Source organism: Rhinolophus hipposideros, assembly GCF_964194185.1.
Source record: "Rhinolophus hipposideros genome assembly, chromosome: 18".
NCBI classification, from domain to species: Eukaryota; Metazoa; Chordata; class Mammalia; order Chiroptera; family Rhinolophidae; genus Rhinolophus; species Rhinolophus hipposideros.
In genome coordinates, this window is record NC_138064.1 from 28,841,809 (window position 1) to 28,861,668 (window position 19,860).

The 19,860-nt window shown below is 37.1% G+C and overlaps 1 protein-coding gene across 3 annotated transcripts in view; it reads right to left on the bottom strand.

The window, feature by feature from the left end:
• Positions 1 to 16,540, bottom strand: part of GLCCI1 (glucocorticoid induced 1) — a 157,363-nt gene extending 140,823 nt beyond the window's left edge. The window contains exons 1-2 of one of the 3 annotated variants that reach the window (XM_081079959.1): positions 16,468 to 16,509; positions 7,129 to 7,197 (exon numbers count right to left, since the gene is read on the bottom strand). The gene's annotated coding sequence lies outside the window, so the exon portion shown is untranslated. Of the gene's footprint in view, positions 1 to 7,128; positions 7,198 to 8,763; positions 8,886 to 16,467 lie in introns of those variants that run through there. The other 2 variants (XM_081079961.1, XM_081079960.1) reach the window with 2 other exon arrangements.
• Positions 16,541 to 19,860: the final 3,320 nt, after the last annotated feature.

Here is a 19,860-nt window from a genome sequence, read left to right on the forward strand (position 1 = left end):
TGACCTTGAAAGTCTGCTTCTCACATTCCTATCTGAGTATATGGTACCCTATCCATTCAACAACTCAATCCAGAAATCTAGGAGACATCTTACATTTTCCTTTCTCTCATATCTTATATCCAGTCAATCAGCAATTAACTCAATTCCTATTCTCTTGAGTGTGTCTACTTTTCTCCATCTTTTAAAAACACAATTCAGGTTTTGTTACTCCCTTAATCCCTTCAGTGGTTCCCACTATCTTGAGACAAAGACAAAAATCTCAGCATAGTTTATAACACCCCCCATGAGCTGGCTTCTGCCCACTTCTCCAGCCTCAATTCCAGCCACTCTTCTCTCCTTGCTCCTCTCAGTACATAAGCTATAGCCAGACTGGTGTTCTTCTTACTTCACTCTCACAGCGGACTCTGCCCTTTTCACAGAGTGTCCCTCATCGTAGAACATCTTTCCACCCATTCTTCCCCTAGACAGGCCTTCCTTGACTCTCCAGCTTGTGCTGGCTGCCCCATGCTCACCACCATCCACCACCATCATATTCTCATTGCACTCTGGGCCTCACCTTCCGTAGCTCTCCAACATACTTCACGTTCTTTGTTCAACGTCTCTTTTCCCCAGTAAGTGTGCCTAATATTTATTGAGTACTTCCTATGTGCAAGGCAGTTTTATCTACGTTATCTCATTTGAATCATCCTAACAAGTATGCGGTAGGTTCTAGTATTACTCTAGTGTTACACCTATAAGGAAACTGAAGCACTGAGAAACTGAAGACCACATAGCTATTGAAGGGTAAGTTAAAACTGGCACCCAGGCAGTCTGCACCCAGAGCCCACACATCTCCATGGTTAATTCTGCTTCAGTGAAGCAGTAAACTCCACACGGGCAGGGCCATGGCTTATAGTTCCAGAGCCTAACACAGGGCTGATGCATGGTAGGGGCCCACAAGGAGTTACTGAAATAAGGAATACCATCTGAATTCCTACTGTGATATATGGGGTCCTCCATAATCTTACCCTGACCCACCTCTCCAGCCTTTTCTTCCCCTAGGCCTGCCCCCTCCCCCATGCCCTGTCTTCTAGCCCTGTAAATGGTTCCCTGCATAGGCCGTAGTGGTTCACACCTGTGCCTTCTGTATGTTCACTAACTCACTCACTTATTCATTCACTTGCAGAATACCTACTGAAGGCCAAGCATAGAGAAAAGTTCTATGATAGATGTTGGCGTTAGGAACACAAAGGACAGATCTCTAAATAAGACTAATGAGTCAAGAAAATCTCCCAAGGAGGTAACATTAAAATAGAGTTCATTTCCCTGGGATGTGTGTATCTGCATGGCAAGCCCCTACCGATCTTTCAGGGCTCTGCTCACATGTGTCTTCAGTGCTCTCTCCATGGTAGAGCTGGCAGAGATACTGTACTGTTTGTCTTTAGATGCTGGCCTCCCCCATCAGACAGTGAGGTGCTCTTATTCTCTTTATGAATCAAGCTCAGCACAGTGGGTTCTTGGCCTAGAGGAGATACTGATGAGTGAACAATAAATGATGGTCATTGCTTGTAGCCCTACTATGTGTCAACCCTGTGTTAGGCTCTAGAGCTACAAGTTACGGCCCTGCCCGTGTGGGATTTATGGCTTCACTGAAGCAGAATTAATCATGGAGATATGTGGGCTCTGTATGCAGACTGCCTGGGTGCCAGTTTTATTTCACCTTCCAAATCCTGTTGTATTCATTGTACAGCTCTGTGCACTTATCTGAAACCATACAACGTGGGTTCATTTGCAGAAGAGACACATTTTCCTGAATGTACAAATAAGAGATTGGGGGACCAATGACACCTAACACCATTGTATCATGATGTTTTAGACACAGATATATGAAGGACATAAAAACACTTATGTAAACACACTCTCACACTCACCCACATAGTTTAGTCACGTTGGTGAATCTAATAACTTGAGACAATAAGAACTCACACGGTCAGTCACCAGCTCTGAAAACTCTGGATACTGTGAAGCACATTACATGAAACAACATTAGTGTATTTTCTGTAAGACAAGATGATCCTTATGCTCCTCTCATTAATGAAAAAGGACTTTTTCATGATTAGAACCAGGCCCCCAATGTTAGGCTGCTCTTATGTTTCGTACACGTGTGAAAAAATAACGCCATTTATTCATTTTGGACGAACATCAAAGCACACTTCTGTCACACTGTTCTTTTTGGGTTTGTCATATGGAGGGCTCTTTGAAAATTGTAATGAGATGCAAACTTACTGCAATATCCCCTTCTCTACTTATACATGAAGGATGGCTGTGCCTTTTGGGGACCAAGGCTCTTTTGGGAACCCCTGAGGACAGTGCCTGGTGCTCTCCAGTTCTGTGTCGGCACGTGTAACCCTGAGCTACCTCTTTCTCTCTCGTGGGATTATTTTTCTCAACTGTCAAATGAGCAGGTTGGACTAGAGAGAGAGGTCAGCAGACTTTTTTGGTAAAGGGTGACATGGTAAATATTTCGGCTTTGGATCACATGGCATGTTGCCACCACCTAACTTTGTCATTGTAGTGTGAAAGCTGCCCTAGAAATACGCACTAACAAACAGGCATGCCTGTTTCCCAGTAATATTTTACTTACACAAAAACAGGCAGGAGGCCAGCTTTGGCCAGTGGGTCATTGTTGCAGATGTCTGGACTAGATGAAGTCCAGGATCCCTTTTAGCTCTTTTCTGCCATCATATTCAGTTTATTTTATTTTTTGTTTTTATTTTATTTTATTTTTTGCTCTTTTGGCTCCAGGCTCCCTCCCATCATATTCAGTTTTAATCACACTCTGTGAGAGTTCAGAATCGGGAGACAGCTGGGAGAAAAAGAGGAGCACACTCTAAAGAATCATTGGCTAGATGAGATTACTGTATTTGACTTATCTTTTCACTTGGAATCTTTTTAACTTTGTAGCATAATGCCCCTATTACATTGAGCAATTAGAGCGCCGTCACAAAGTAAAATGTAAAAACCATTATTCCTTGAAAAGAGAAAAGGCTTGTGGTATGAAATGATGCAGGCAAGGAGTGTGGGTGATAATTTACTCATATAATCATTTCTATTTCAGTTCTATGGCAAGTATTTCTGGAGATGCCTCACATGGCAATATCTTTAATATGTGCACACTATAATAAACCTTTTTATCTTCTGATAGAAATATCCATAGTCTTTTCACTGTTGGCAGTTTTAACTTTACTTATTGTCTGTGGAATGATTTGAATTAGAGAATGACGATTATAAAGGAAAAAAACCTTTCTCCTTTTAGGGTTTAAAACAAAACATGCATATTCCTCCTGTTACTTGTATGTCACGGTTAAGTTCTCGTCAGTGAACACTTCTATCTCCTTCTTTTCTCCCTGGCAGAGGGGGTTAGAGAATTACTGGTGAGTAGTACTTCTGTGGTGTACAGATGAGTGATTGTCAAAGTGTGGTCTCTGGACCAGCAGCATCAGAATAGCATCCTCGCCTGGGAACTTGTTAGAAACACGCTACCCCAGACCTACTGTACGAGAAACTGGCAGTCAGGCCCAGAATTCCAGGTTTTAACAAGTCCTCCTGGTGATTCTGATGCCTGATAAAGTTTGAGAAGCACTGGTATACAGCACGTCCGAGAATAACATCATTTCATGCAATGCTATTTCAGTATAACCGTGATAAGATGCCGCAGGAGCTGCATTAGTCTGTGGTAAAATTGGCTTCGTTTTGTCATTTCACTTAAAGTCACAGAACCTATCCCTGACGTTCAGTGAGGACGTACCTGTTGACGATTACTTTTTAGAAACACAGTTAAAGGGAAGAACTGACCCCACTCAAAGAGCATAATGACCCTTGAGTTTGCACATTCAGAAGGTGCAGAAAAAAGGCAATAAGGCTCCAGTTATATATTACAAGAAGAAGGAACTAGAAAACTAAAGGTTCCATTTACAGCTGCAGCTAAGCTTATAGACATCACCAGTTTCCAGTCTCCAAGGCATTCATTCAGCAACCCTCACCATGACTGATGGGTGGGACTGTGCTAGGTGAGGGGGAACGGAAATGAAGATAGTAGTTTCCCTCTTTGCAAAGAGTTCACCATCTTGGAGTAAAGAAAAAGAAAAGAAAGGACTCCCTTGAGCATTTATGAATACCTAATAATCGTTGAAGGGAGGAATTGGACGGCAGGAGAGATAGTAGAGACAGGATAAAGAGAACAAAGATAAAAGAGGAGAAATAAGGTAAAGAGAGTAAGCATTGAATGATGTTATTAGTAGTATAAGGATATCTAGCATTCTGTCCTTTTAATCCCTCCAGTTCCCCAGTGGCAAGTTCTTTGACTTGGAGATTTAGATCCCTGACAGGTCTTTATTCCCTCACGGCTCCACTGAGCAGAATCACAGAACCACAGCCAAGAACCTTTCCTTCCCTTGTGACTGTTACAGTTGACAAAAAGCAAAAGTTAACACAGAGACATAAACCATTAAGCTATGGTATGGGTCGAATCAACAGATTCTTCTACTCACGTGACTTGCTCTTTTTTCTAGTTCTGTGGCATAGTATTAATCTTAGAGCCTAATCTTAAAATCATCTTTGGGTCCACAAGGAAAGTGTTATAGATAAAACCACGTTATTAAAAACTACCACCAAATCAACCATCATAGTGCTTTTCAAGTCTGGGTGATTTCTGGAAGTCACCTTGTCAAACAGACTCAAGTATTTTAAAGAATGATTTTATAGTTTTAGTGAAATAATTATGTATGGTTATTATTGTTTTAAAAAAATTCAAGCAATACAGAACAGTTCAAAGAAAGAAGTAATTCCCCAAAGTACTGATTATTAACATTTGGTGAATGAATGTATAAATACAAATAAAGGAGAGATAATGGATCCTATGGTACATGCTATTTTTTAAAAGAAAGTTTTTGTTTTGGAATAATTTTAGGTTTATGGAGACATTGCAAAGAGTACAGAGTATTCTCGTATAACCCTCACCCAGTTTCCTTTACTGTTAACATCTTACATTATTACCACGCTACATTTAACACAACTACAAAACCAACACTGGTACATGACTATTAACTAAATTCAAGACTTTGTTTGAATTTCACCAGTTTTGCCAATAATGTCCTCTTTGTGTTCCAAGATTCACCTTGCATTTAACTGTCAGGTATTGTATTAGTCAAGATTCTCCAGAGAAGCAGAACCAATGGAGATTATCTGTCTGTCTATCTATCTATCTATCTATCTATCTATCTATCTATCTATCTATCTATCTATCTATCAATTGGCTCACATGATTTGGGAGACTAAGAAGTCCAAGATTTGCAGCCAGCAATCTAGAGACCCAGGTGAGCCGATGTATATAGTTCCACTCTGAAAGCCAACAGGCTGGAGACCCAAGAAGAACTGATGTTTCGGTTCAAGGCCAAAGAATGGAAAAAAAATAATGTCTAGCTCAAAGCAGTCAGGCAATAGGAGTTCCTCCTGATGTAGCCTTTTTGTCTTATTCATGTCTTCAATTGATTGAATGAGGCCCACCCACATTGGGGAGGGTAATCTGCTTTACTCAGTCTACACATTCAAATGTTAATTTCAGACACACACACACACACACACACACACACACAGAGAATGTTTAACCCAAAGTCTGGGTACCCCACAGCCTAGTCAAGTTGACATACAAAATTAACCATCACAGATATACATACTATTTTAAATTTAATATAATATCCAACTTGCCAGATCATTTCATAAGTGACAACTTTCACGTAAAATGTTCACAGTAAGCAGACAGCTCTCTAAATGCCGCTACAGTTCAGTTGGATACTATCCGTGAGTCAATTATGTTTGAACCCAGATCTTTAAAATCACATAGCTTAAATTTTATGAAAACAGATAAAATACCAATGAAAAAAGAATGAATTGTTTCCATAAAGACTAGGCTGAGTGCATTAGGAAGATGGATAGATGTAACGTAATTCAAAATTTGCTTTCAACTTACACATGAGGGTGACAATAAAATACTGGGAGGTGGGGGGTGGGGATCTAGAAGGATTCTGATCTCAGATTCTTTCCCAAATGTCTTTCAGTTCTTGTTTCATTTTAAAGAAATTGAAACCGGAAATCCTAGAGAGCTCATTATTGGTGTAATTAATGCAAAGAAGATAGCCAGGGGGAATTCCAATCAGGGGACCACTCTCAAAGAAAAGTTCTTGGCCTCAAATCAAAAGATTGGCAAATGACTCTTTATATGGTTTATGTTAAAATATGCAGCTGGGGAAGATGAAAAAGTTCTGCAGATGGAAAGTGGTGATAGTTGCATAACAATGTGCATATATTAATGTCACAGAACTGTATACTTTAAAATGGTTAAACTGGTAAACTTTGTTATCTATATTTTATCACAATAAAAAATAAAATTATGTATATTTTTTCAGATTCCTTGTTTTAACAAGTACTTTTTGTTAACAGAAATGTTGCATTAGATAAGCAGGCTTATTCTGTATTAAATTTATTTTTATTTTAATTTGATAGAAGGGACACCAACATGAAATTAAATGTATTTCAAGTAAAATGATGCCTTTGTACTTTTAAATCAAGAGATGTTAATTCTCTAGCATTGCTCTAAATTTAAGAGAAAAAGTACTATGAAAAACCTGAAGTCAGAGCAGTGTTTGTCAGTCCAAGTCAGTGCCAAGTCCTTAGGAAGACGTGTTTAGAAATTCTTGGACGCATTTTTGGTGGTAACAATAACTGAGATATCCTGGCATTTAGTGCCTGGGCTCCAGGGATGCCAAACATCTTATAATGCACAGGACTTTCCAAATATCAAAGACATGCCCACCCCAAATGTCACTAGTTTCCCCAGTGACAAACACTGAGGTAGAGTCAATATCTTTTTAAAATTATGTTTCAGCTTTGCATAGGATCTATTGAATTCCTTAGGAAATTTGAGAAAACAGACACCATTTCACTCTCTTCCACCTCTCTCCTTCTAACCCCATTTTTTGTTAGTTACATTATTCTTTACAATGCTTGGGACTGTAACATTAATAATCTGTTCTGAAACCATAATTAACACCGTTGTTTACTCTTGGTTCTCTTAAATGATTTGGTACTCACCACAAGACCTTTTCGTGCTGCGGCTTCTCCACTTCAACACTCTTAGCTTTAATTCATCTCCTTGGTTGCCTAGATTTCATCATACAATAGTTTTTAATTAGTTTGTTTTTTATTCAAAGAAAAGCCCATGGATTTTTATTTATGTTCTTTCATGTTTGCTATTTATCCTGGGAGATAATGTGACTGGGATTAACATTTTCATGTCATGCATTCTTTTCCTCAGAACTCTGTAGATATTGCTGCACTGTCTTTGGTTTTGAGGGTGATGTGGGGAAGTCTGGAATATCTGTTTTGTCCTTTATAAGGGACTTACTATGTGCTGGTATACCTACATTATTATCATTTTAAAGGCATCTTTAAAATTATCTGTTTAATGTAACATTTGATACATTTAAAAGGTTAAATAGAAAATATGTAAACTATAAATAATAAAATAAAAACTCGTAAGTAATCACTCAACTCAAGAAATAAAAGAATTACCAATAACATGGCATCTAGTTAACACTTTCCTTCCCTCTTCCATTTCCATCTCTCCCCCCTGAGGGAGCAAGTCTCCTGCATGTTAATCCTTCCTTTGCAATATTCCAAATAGTTTTATCATGTATGTATATATCCATAAATACTATATTACTTCTTTTTGCTTGTTTTTTTGTTATGTAAAAATGATATCATACTATATACAGCAGTACACCCTTATCCACGGTTTCTTTTTCTGAGGTTTCAATTACCCACAATCAACTGCAGCCTGAAATATTAAATGGAAAATTCCAGAATTCAACAATTCCTAAGTCTTAAAATGCGTGCTCTTTTGAGTAGCATGATGAAATCCCACACCGTGTTGCTCCATCCCATCAGGACGTGAATCATCACTTTGTTCAGTGTATTTGTGCTGTATACCATTAGATATTTAGTAGCCATATGGGTTCTAGATCAGTTACCAGATACATATAGGTGCTTAGTTCATTTTCACGCTTCTTTCTTTCCTCTCTCTCTTCCCCCCCCTCTATATATATATACACTTGTGTATATATATATATATATATATATATATATATATATATATATAAAACTTTTAGTACATTCATATAACTTTTATTACAGTATTTTGTTGTAATTATTGTATTTTTTATTATTAGTTATTGTTAACTCTTACACTGTCTAATTTATAAATTAAACTTTATCATAGGTATGCATGTATAGAAAAAACACAGTATATATCGGGGTTTGGTATTATTCATGATTTCAAGCATCCACTGTGGGTCTTGGAATGTATCCCTGGCAGATAAGGAGGAGGATACGTGTTTTGTTTTTTTTCATTCAACGTAAGATTTTTAAAGATTCATCCCTGTTGTTTTGTGTTACTATAGAGCACTTATTTTTAATAGCTTTATTGACATATAATTTATATACCATAAGCGTCACCCATTGAAAGTATGTACATAGTTCAATAGCTTTTAGTATATTTACAAAGTTGTGCTATCATCACCATCTTCTAATTTTAGAGTATTCTCACCACCCTGTAAAGAAACCTTGTAGCCATTTGCAGCCACTCCCCAGCTCCTCCTCTGATCTAACTCTCTGCCAAAATTACACTGCCTTAATTATTACAGTTTTATAAAAAAAAAGTCTTCATACCTGGGACAAATTGTCATACTCCATTCTTTAGGAGTCTCAGTTTTTCTTAGCCCTTTGTTCTTCCATACCAATTTTCAACTTAACTTTCCAATTCCATGAAAAATCCTGCTGGGATTTTAAATCTCTAGGTCAACTCAAGAGAACATATATCTTTACAATATTAAATATTGCTATCCATAAACATTGTACATCTTATTTATTTAGTTCTCTAATGACTTTCAATTGTTTCATTATTTTCTCTGTAAAAATCTTGTAAACCTTTTGTTAGATTTATTCCTAGATACCTTATGCTTTTGTTGCAATTATAAACTGTACCTTTTTTATATTACATTTTTAAAATGTTTATGAACATTGTTTAGAAAGGCAATTGATTTTTGTAGATTGGTCTTAGAGCCAGCCACTTTACTAAACTCTCTTATTATTACTTATAAGTTGTTTTTAGATTGTTTGTGGTTTTCTATATATTTAATCATAGTATCTGCAACTAATGAGGGGTTTGTTCCTTTCTAATCTTTATGCCTTTACTTGCTATTCTTAACTTATTGTCTGGCTAGAGCCACCAGCTTTGTTGGGGATCAAAATGTGATAGTGGCAAACTTGTCCTGTTTCTGATTTCAAATGGGATGCTTCTAACTTTTCATCAAGATTGGTATCTAGGGAGGCTTTGGTAGATACTTGCATTCGTGTAAAGAAAATTCTATCTTACTCAAACTTTACTAAGACTGTTTAAATTGAATCAATGGTTAACTTTATCCAATGCTTTTCCTGTTTCTATTGAGATTATATATAGGTTTTCTGTTTTATTCTATTATGGTGGATCACAATTCTAGATTTTCTAATGTTAAACTACTCCAGCATTCTTGGGATAAACCCAATTAGGTCATGGTAAATAACTTTTTTGTTTAACCCCACTGGATTTGGTATTTTGTAATATTTTGTTTAGGTTCTTGAGTGATATTTGGTGATTTTTTTTTGAGGTTCTTGAGTGAGATTGACCTGTAATTCCTATTCTCAAGTTGTACACGTCTCTTTATGGTGTCCAGGTTATGCAGAATGATTTAGGGAGTATTCATTATTTTTCTTCTATTTGCTGCATAATTCCATAAAAAAATATAAAAATTAACTGTTGTGTGTTTAGTAATTTCACCTATAACGTTACATGGGCCTCGTCTTTCCTGGTAGGAAGAAGATTTTAAGCTATTGATTCAATTGCTTTAATAGTTTTAAGACAATTCAAGTTTTGTAATTCTTAAGTCAGTCTTGATAAGTTAAATTTTTCTAAGAATTATTTCATTTTATCTAGGTTTTTAAATTCATTGGCATGAAACTGTTCATCGTATTTTCTTTTTATTCTGAGCTGTATCTCTATTTACATTTCCTTTTTAGTTCTTATATTGTGTGCACTTTCTTTTTGTATTCAATCAGTCTTGCCAAAGGACTGTCTATTTTATTAGTCTTTTCAAAAAGCTTTTATCTTTATTGTCTTTCTGTTGTACTTTTGTTTCCATTTTCATGGAATTCTGCTCTTATTTTCATTGTTTGTTCCCATTTATTTTCTTGTTCTTTTCTAACTACTTAACATGGGCGCTTAGTTCATTTTCAGAGTTCTTTCTTTTCTAATATAAGCATTATGGCTGAGAGGTTTCCCTCAAAAATATTCGGGTTTTTTTTTTTATGTTTTATTTTCATTACAATTTAGATTCAAGTATCTAAAAACTTCACTATAATTTCATAATTGGTAAAGGAATGATTATTTCCAAAGATGTGAAAACTTTAAAAATATCTTTTTGCTATTGACTTGTATATTAATTCAATTGTCAATGAAGAATACTGTTTCCTAAGGAATAAACTTTAGGTTCAAAGTTCCTTTAGTGAGTGTCTATTGATGATAAACTCTGTTTTGTTTAACTATAAACGTCTGTATTTCACTTTAAAGTTTGATAGTTAATACTTATTTCCTTTCAATACTGAATGCATTAATTCATTGCCTTCTGTTTTCTGTTATTACTGTTGAGCAGTCTGTAGTCTATAAACTGATCATTGCTTTGTGATGTCTTTCTGGCTGTCTTAAAAACGTGTCTTTGTTGCTCTACAGAGTCACTACTCTGTGATATTTAGGCATTGATTTTATTTATCCTGCTTAGGAATATTGTGCTTTGTGAAATTGTGGTAGCTTTCAGCATTTCTGGAAATTTCTCGGCTATTATCACTCCTTGATTTTGTTTTTTCTCTCTCCTTCTGTGGCTCTGATTTGACATTATTAGACCTTCTCATTTTATCCTCAATATTTTAAATCATTCTTCTATTTTCCAGTCGTTTTTCTTTCTGGATTGTATTTTCGTTAATTTATTCATTTCTATCTTCAAGTTCATTAATTCTCTTTCAGATGTGACTAATGTGCTTTTTAACACGTTTTTTTTCCTTTCAACATTTACATATTTTATATTTAGATATTCCATTTAGTTATTCTTCAGAACTGCCTGGTCATTCCTAAGAGCTTTCTGTTGCTTGCTCATTCTTTTGATTCTGTATTTTATTTCTTAAATACTTCATAAGCAGCTGCTCTGTATCAGTTCAAATATAGATGGCTTACCTCCTTGTGTGCTTGATGGTCTTTGTGCACTAATATTTGCCTGATGATAAATTGTGGGAATCTGACGGGATATATGGTAGGATACTTTCCTATGGAAATTTGGGGTGTTTTGGCGAGGAGCTGGGGAGACTACCAACCTGGGGCCACATTAGCTCTCCACAAGAGTCCGGGCTTAATGCAGAATCTCAGGTTCAGTTCCCCTTCCTTGCTGTTGACCCTAGGTTCAGTATCCATTGAATTTACATTATTGGCATTTTCCTGATTATAACACCATTTCTCTCCTTTGCTTCTTGCTCATCACATTTATCTGTTCACTGCTCCAAGCTCCAGTGTTGACTCAGCTTGTTCCTTTTTATTTGGGGAGTGGGAGAGAGGAGGCTAGAACTTGGAAATTATTTTGCCCACCTCCAGGGAGTCCAGCAACAACCCCAAATGTTTTATATGGGATCTGATTGGTTTCCAGCAGAGTGTCTTGTCTGGCACTGCTACTGGAAGTGGAAGTTCTATTCTTAATCTGTGAAGTTCAATAAATAAAACACACATGCTGAAATTTCTGTCTCAGTTTTCCTAGCAGAAGATTCCCTATTATGATTTAAAGAGTCAAGTATCTACAATTATTTTTGTATTTTCAATGTACAAATAAGGAAACTGGGGCCTAAAAGTCTAAGCGACTTACCTAATTTGTGATAAAGGGGGGGGACTAGAAAACATGTTTTATGTCTAATTCAGTAGTCTTTTCAATAAATCCTACTACTCTTTGGGCCTGATTTTAAGACATGTGATATTAAATTCTATCTGTAATTATTTGTATTACAACAAGGTTTATAAAGTTACTTTTATATCTGTGCATACCAAAATCTAGATACACATATCCCTGTATAGTCATATATATATATATATATATATATATATATATATATATATATACACACACATACATATATATATACATATATATACACATACATAAATAACTCCAAACCTATACAGAAACTATGATAACTACAATTTAATGCATAGACAGGCATGACTATAAGCAAGATGCTTACGGAGCACTAAAGGAAACTACAAAGTCCTAATCTGCTCTTTCTCTAACAAGCATGGCCTTTAAAATCAAAATAATTGTACACATAGGACATTTGGTTTTACTTATGCACAAAAGCAAATAATTTCTGGTAAAGATTATAATGATTTGAATTAGCTATGTTAATCCATATTATACAACCATGTTTCCCCGAAAATATGACCCAGCCAGACAATCAGCTCTAATGCGTCTTTTGGAGCAAAAATTAATATATGACCTAGTCTTATTTTACTATAATATAAGACTGGGTCTTTATAATATAATACAGTATAGTATAATATAATATAATAATACCAGATCTTATTTTACTATACTATAAGATATAATATAACATAACATAACATAACAATATAATGCCAGGTCTTATATTAATTTTTGCTCCAAAAGACGCATTAGAGCTGATTGTCCGGCTACATCTTATTTTCGGGAAAACAGGGTATGTCTCAGATAGTCTTTTAAATAATCTCTCCTGTGCGTTAACTCATAGCTCAAAATGATAAATTACACGAATCCACCAATGAAGAGAAAAAGTGGGATTCGTTGTGGGCAGTGCTCTTCAACAATCCTCAGGAAGCCTGTCAACATAAACAGTCACTAGCATAGCACAAAATTAATAATACAGTTCAGGGAGAGCAAGGGGAGAAACTAGACGCAATCTGTGAAGGAGTCATTTCAATTTAGGGAAGCCTGCTATCAGGGAACCTGAGAGAAAGGATTAGCAACACACCCTCTGATATACCAGCATTCCAACAAAGTTATGAATAGCGGCTGGAAGTGACCTTGAGATTTCTTAAATCCGGTCTGATAGTTTCTGTTTTATTCATTTTGTTTAGAAGAAGTATTTTTAAAGTTAAAATAATTGAGTTAATGTCCTAAACTTCTTTTTAGATATTTTGAAGGTCAGGGTGGAGAGAGGTTTCTTCAAGTTCTTTATAAATGCCTTGGCCGTATAAATCATTATATATCCCTTTTTAAAAGTTTTCATATATTTTTCCCCCAAGGGCATTTTAGTGTCTTTAATTTTTATTTCCATGTTACCACTGCAAGAGAAGATAATGTACTTATAAGCTTTTTTTTTTTCCCTCCTTTGACTTTCTCTCCCATTCAGGTTTTGATTCTCCTCCCTTCCCCCAAACCTCTGGCATATAGCTCCACTTGTCAGAAGTAGGTGTTGTTTTAGTCAAATGTGACACTAGTTTGAATATGGTTATGCTGAGATGTTTTCTTTTCGGGGGACTGCAAACCTTTAAAAAATCCATATTGCTAAGATTGTTCACAGCATGGTCCACATCTGCTACTATTCTTGAAAAACACTAACAGATGAAGACATTTGTGAATTTCATGGGTGAGCATTGAGGTATGGAGCTTGGAGTGGCAGAGCCTGTATCACCCCTAAAATAGTAAGAGACACTAAGATAAGCCCATTTGGAGGGAAGGGGACACAGAAGAAAAAGATTTCAACAAGCCAAGTCTGTAGCAGGCATCCCCTGAGTTAATTTCTAACTTTTCAGTAAATGATCATTCATTGGATTGCTCAGGACCTTTGTTTCTTCTCTTGAACTTCCACCTTTTATGTAATAACATGGAACATTATCGAAGATGAATTTAAATTATTTCTATTATACCTATTTTCAAATATGCTATAAAGTTGAAGAGTGAAATTCTTGATACGTTTCATTGCCCTGAAATTTCCCTCAGAGCCGTCCCTAGGGGACGGGTCTCTGTGTCGGGGTATAAATGGGTATTCCATCATATCTGCTGTCCCTAGAGGGCTGCACAATGAGATACCGTCAACTCAAACATCCTTTGCACTCGAAGTTGCCTTGTATTACTCTTTTTATTTTTCAATAGCAACGACAGTTTCACTTGTTACGGAAATCGGCCAGTTCTGAGTGACTTAACAATGGGAGAAGTTGGTGTCTAAATAACACAATGGATTGTTTCTAATTGCTTGAAGAGATATCCCTCTTGAGTCTCCTGCCACAAGAGTCAGAAGTTAGGGCAGCGAGAGAGGTGTGTTCCACCTGGAGCCCAGGGCACCCAGCAGGTGACAGGTGGCATTGTCTCAGGAGATCCAGTTTACTCATTATTTTGGTGTTTGTGACAGTGAGCATCTTCCAAGTGAAAATTAATGTCCCTTTTGGATTACTTACGCTATTATTTTTAATGCTGTAGTTTTCCACATCATCCTTGGTCACATTTTTTTTTTTTTCTGGAATGACTGAGAAAAAGAAATTATGTGTTTGTTTCTAGTAATGGCACATAAAAATAGATTTTGAGAGAGGTTGATGTCCCATGATTTCCTTGTAAACATTCTCAATGATGATCTTTCTTTAAAGGGAAAGGAAAATGTGTTTAGTGTCATATATTATTTTATGTCATAAAATAATGAAAGTTGTTTCATTGGGAGGAGGGGTGAAGCTCTCTTCAAAACATCCATAGGCGGATAAATTCTGTCTAATAAATTGCAAACAAAACCTCAAGTTTGCTAATCCAGAATAAGCTTCAGAATATTAAGATCGTTCTGGACCTGCCTGAATCCTGCCTGTCACCCCCACTCTGGTATATTAGTGAATGGCAGGGACAAAAGGCCTTTCTTAATCTATCCAGCTGCTGCCACTCCTGCCAGAACGTCTCTCGGCTGTGCCTACAGTGTAAGAGGCAAGCCAGAGGAGCATTAGATCAACCGCAGTTTCTGCTTTCTCTTCTTCCTGCTCCCCTGTCCCATCAAAACCTGCAATTCTGAGTGGCTGGTGGAGCTTCTGATGCCCATGCAGGTCCCCCTCTGCCAACTGTGCACATGGGCAGCCTCTGGAGAGGAGCACATTCCAAGCTGCCAAACATTCAGTGTCACTTCCTCCGCACGAAACTTTTCGTTGACTTTCCAAGCAGGCAACATTTGGGGGAATTTTTCTGTTACTTCCTTAGGAAGGGCTTACTAAGTAGGTTTTTTTCATGTCCTTGCAAAGTTGAATCAATTGTTAAATAACTTTGGTAGATAAAACGCACTACAAACACAGCAATAAAGGGTGAGAAAATCTTTATTTCTAGTTCAATACTATTAATGTTGTGTATGATTGAGGTTTTTTTTTTGGTTTTTTGTTTGTTTGTTTTTAAAAGGTTCTGAGGAAAGAGATTCATCTTTCAAATGTGGCAGACTGGAACTAGAGTAGATACCGAGAAGTTGTAGGGATTGGAGAAGTGACAGTTAAATTCCTTTTGATTAGGTTTAGTGGTTATCACCGTTTTTTTGGACTTTGTCTGTATGTTTTAGATTAAATGAAATAGTAGCAACTTAGGAAAGCAAATGAATCTATCTACTTGGCAAATAAGCTTCTTCCCTCTTTTAACCTGAGAATTAGCAGGGAAAGATCATTTTTACGAGAGAGAGATTAAGGCTGTCTAGAAATAGCCACAAAGAGCTGCAGATGGACATGCCCTAGAAGGCTCTATATATTGAAGTTTGGGATCTACTGAAGCCCAGGGAAATATGGAGTTTGGAATACAGTGACTGAGAGTAGCTAAATGTTAGTGAGGACTTTAACTGTACCTAGATACATGGATTTCTTTAATCCTAGCTCTACATGTGACTTTTTAAAATGTGTGTTTAAAATGTGGATTATAAGTTTATTTTATTATGTGACTTTTAATGAAATAGAATGTTCCTTTATATTTGTACTTATACGCTACAGTAGAGTTCTGCTTTATAGGAGAAAATAATAATTGCCCTTGGCTCAGTGATACCATGCCTATAGAAAGCCCTAGCCAGACAGATATGACCCACACACTGGCATCCACCAGGCAAAAGTCACACTGCATAGTGTATCAAATGAGATAAGACATGGGAATAAAATAAACACGTTAAGGAGCATTTACTGTTACATTAACTAAGACACATTTCCTGAGCATCTCTATTCATTCTACTGGATCCCAAAGGACAGTAGCAGAGATGTGAGAATTCCTTACCAAATCCAAGAAACCAAAAGGGATGGATAAAGAATGTCACCCCAGGTCTAAAGAAACTTACCTCAATCCCATGGAATTTCAATTTGGGGCTGTATATTTTTCTTCAATGTAAATCATCTGCAATCCTCCCTTGCCTGAGAATGAAGGGGATAAGATAGAAAGAAAAAAGAAAATGAACCAGAAATTCCAAAGTAAAAGAGACACTTGAACACAATCATGCAAAAAGCCAGGAATCCAAAAATTAATGTTTTCCTGTAAAGAATGGAGAATGACTAGTTGGGCTTTTAATGAATACTGGAGTATGCAAAAGGGGCTACAAGAGGACTTATTGTTGTAGGGAGCACGTGGGCCTAACATTTCATGACTTTTGTGCTTCCAACTTTATAGTCAGATGATTCCATTCCTGCAGTTAAAAAATAATAATAATAAAGCTAATACTACAGGGGGTGGGAGAAGAGGTCCATTAGGTCGATTTGAAGGAAAATGGTGTTCCAGAAGAGATGAATATGATATACAGTAACATTTCTGAGATAATGGCTAAAAGTAGTAAGAGTTGCAAGTCAAACAGGACTCGCAACAATTTCAAGCCAGAATGCTGGGAGGATTTGTACCAGCCACATGTAAGCAAGAAGGAATTCTTGAAGAAAGCTGGTACAGTGTCAGAGAAGACAAAATGCGGTGCTTAGCTATGAATATTTTGTAAGGTTATCCTGTGACTCTTCATGTACAGGAATTACTAGCAGTTCTCTAGGCCAAAATTTAGTCTAGAATAGGTGACTTTCTAGCAAATACAGCCATTGTTAGTGGTTATTACAGTGATTTTAAACTACTATGGTCAGTATTAAAGTGCTTTATTCCGTGGCCATTTGCTTTGCAGCCAGATGAATCCATAAATATAAAACACAGCGATGGATTATTTTCTTGTATCTTCTTAGTGCTACTATCTCACAGATATTTTAACAGCTTGGAAAAAGTGTCAAAAATGTAGGATTCAGAAAGAATTACGTATCCCCTCTCTCTCAACCCCCATCTACAGCTTTAGTAGCTCAAAGAAGAAATCCTAGCTAAATCGTACTTTTCAGTAAGAGATATTAAAAATAGAAACAACAGTTACTTTCAGAAGCCCTCTAATTTTCATCTCTACCTGATCCATTATAAAAGCAAGTATTCTCTGAACACTTTATAATCCAGAATCAATAGACAACTGAATTGTGTGCCTAGGGGTACAGCTAATTCTTCATCCAGACCACCTACTCCAGGTACCCAGGCAACAATGGGTACCCACTTTCCTAAGGCCATCAGCCAGCATTACATTGTTAAGCTGCCTTTCAAATGGATATATTTTGGAGAATAACATAACAAATAAGCAGTTGTTACTTTCTGAGTGGTTACTGTGTGTCAAGCACTAAGCAAAGGGTTTTAAAGAAATAAGAAAGATCCTATGGTCAGTGTATCAAATATAAACTCTGTGTGGATAGGAACCATACCTTATTCCGCCTTGCATGGAATAGATATATAATAAATGAATGAATTGATTTGATCTCCACAAACAGTTTCACGAGGAGAGAAAGGCAGATACCATCTTCCTAAAGGAGTACATTGATAAATGGATGTTAAGTGATTTGCCAAAAGTGGTGGGCAGCATCCTCTCTAGGGAGGAATATCAGGGAGACTGGCCAGTGCTGCCTGTCTCCTGGATGGACCTTGGGCGTCTTGGCTTTGTGCTTGGCAAGAACCAGGGCTTGGTTCCTTTTGTGTATAGTCAATCCTGTCCTACTCTCCTGAGCCAACCATAGATTGAAGAGTAACCTTTTTTATCATTTTGAGTTGAATCAGTTCATTCTCATATTACTAGCTATTTTTTTTCTTCAAAAATTAGCCTTACGAAATACTATTTACAAATACTGTTGCCAGTAGTCGCTACATATTGGCAACTTACTTTGCGCTAGGCTCTCTGCTAAGCCTTTGACATGTAATATCTCCTTTCATTGTTATCTCAGTACTATGAAGTAAACATTGTACCCATTTCAAAGAAAAGTAAATGGAGGCTCAGTGAGATTATATAATTTGCCCAAAGTTAAGGAATTAAACCTAGATATATTGAATTGTATGGCTTTTAAACTTGTTTGCTTCCCTCTATTTACTTATTATTCCATGATGTAAGCAATCAGCTGATGATCCAAAGACATTTGAATACTGTGAGTGTATTTCCAGACACTTCTATTTCTTAAAGAAAGCATTAGAGAGATGCCTCTGAATAAGGAAGACATGAACGAATTTCAACAAGTAAATTGAAAGGCATATACCAATGAAACTAATGAGATGGAAAAAAGAGACAAATGTAAAAATATATTCACGAACAGAGAGACAGGAGAGTGTATTACGTGGGATGACTAGTGACGGGAACAATAGCTGATGAAAACACTCAAGAGGACCCCTAAAATCCACTCACCATTCATATTCTAGAGATCTGTCATGTCATTTTAGGTAATAGGATTTCCCACCTTTTCTGAAATATACGCCTTGCTCCACCTGGTTCCTTGGGCTACAACAGTGTTTCTCAACTTTTTTTTATTTTTATTGCTTCCTCAAAGAGAAAAATAAATACTACCTTACAGAGAAATTAAATACCGAGATCAGAACTGTTGGGTAGTGCTGAGTTCTGGAGGGCCACAGACTATTTAATATCTAAGACATTTTTGCTGTCCCAAGAAGCAATTTGCCCTGTTGAGAATGTCTGGGTTCTAGCTATGTGATCCCTGCTCCTCCATCACATTCCAGCTATTACTTTTCAACTGAAAAGGGCAATAGATAAGGAACACGTGCTCAGGAAAGACGTGGGTAGTCAGCATAGCATCTCCTGTGTGTCTCATTGACTCGTTCTATGGCAAGTTAGCTCAGTTGCTCCATAGCCCATGTTAACTACAAGGCCATTCGTTCAACTGCATAAACCAGTCAGAATAAACCAGGCTGAGAGGAAAGGCTCTAAAGTCAGATGTCCTGGGTTCCAAATTCAGCTCCACCCCTTTCAGCAATGACTTTGGCCAATCATCTAACCCAGTGATTCTCAACTGGGGGTGATTTTGCCACTCCCCCCCCCAAACATTTGACAGTGACCAGAGACATTTTTGAGTGTCACAACTAGGAAGTGGGAGACATTTGGCATCTAATGGGTACGAGCCAGGGATGCTCTAAATATCCTCAAGACACAGGACAGCCCCTTGCAAGAAAGGATTATCCAGTCCAAAATATCAACTGCCAGGTGGAGAAACTCTGATTTAACCTTTCTCTTCCTCATTTTTGTCATTGTGCCAGATCGTGTTCATTCTGTTCACAGACACTTCCAGCCCCTCCGCTTGCTGCCTCCGCTCTAGAGGCTGGAAAAGCTAACTACTCATGTCATCTGCCGCCCTTGCCTTGCAGCTAGAGATCCCCGAGGCACTGTTCTGCCCAG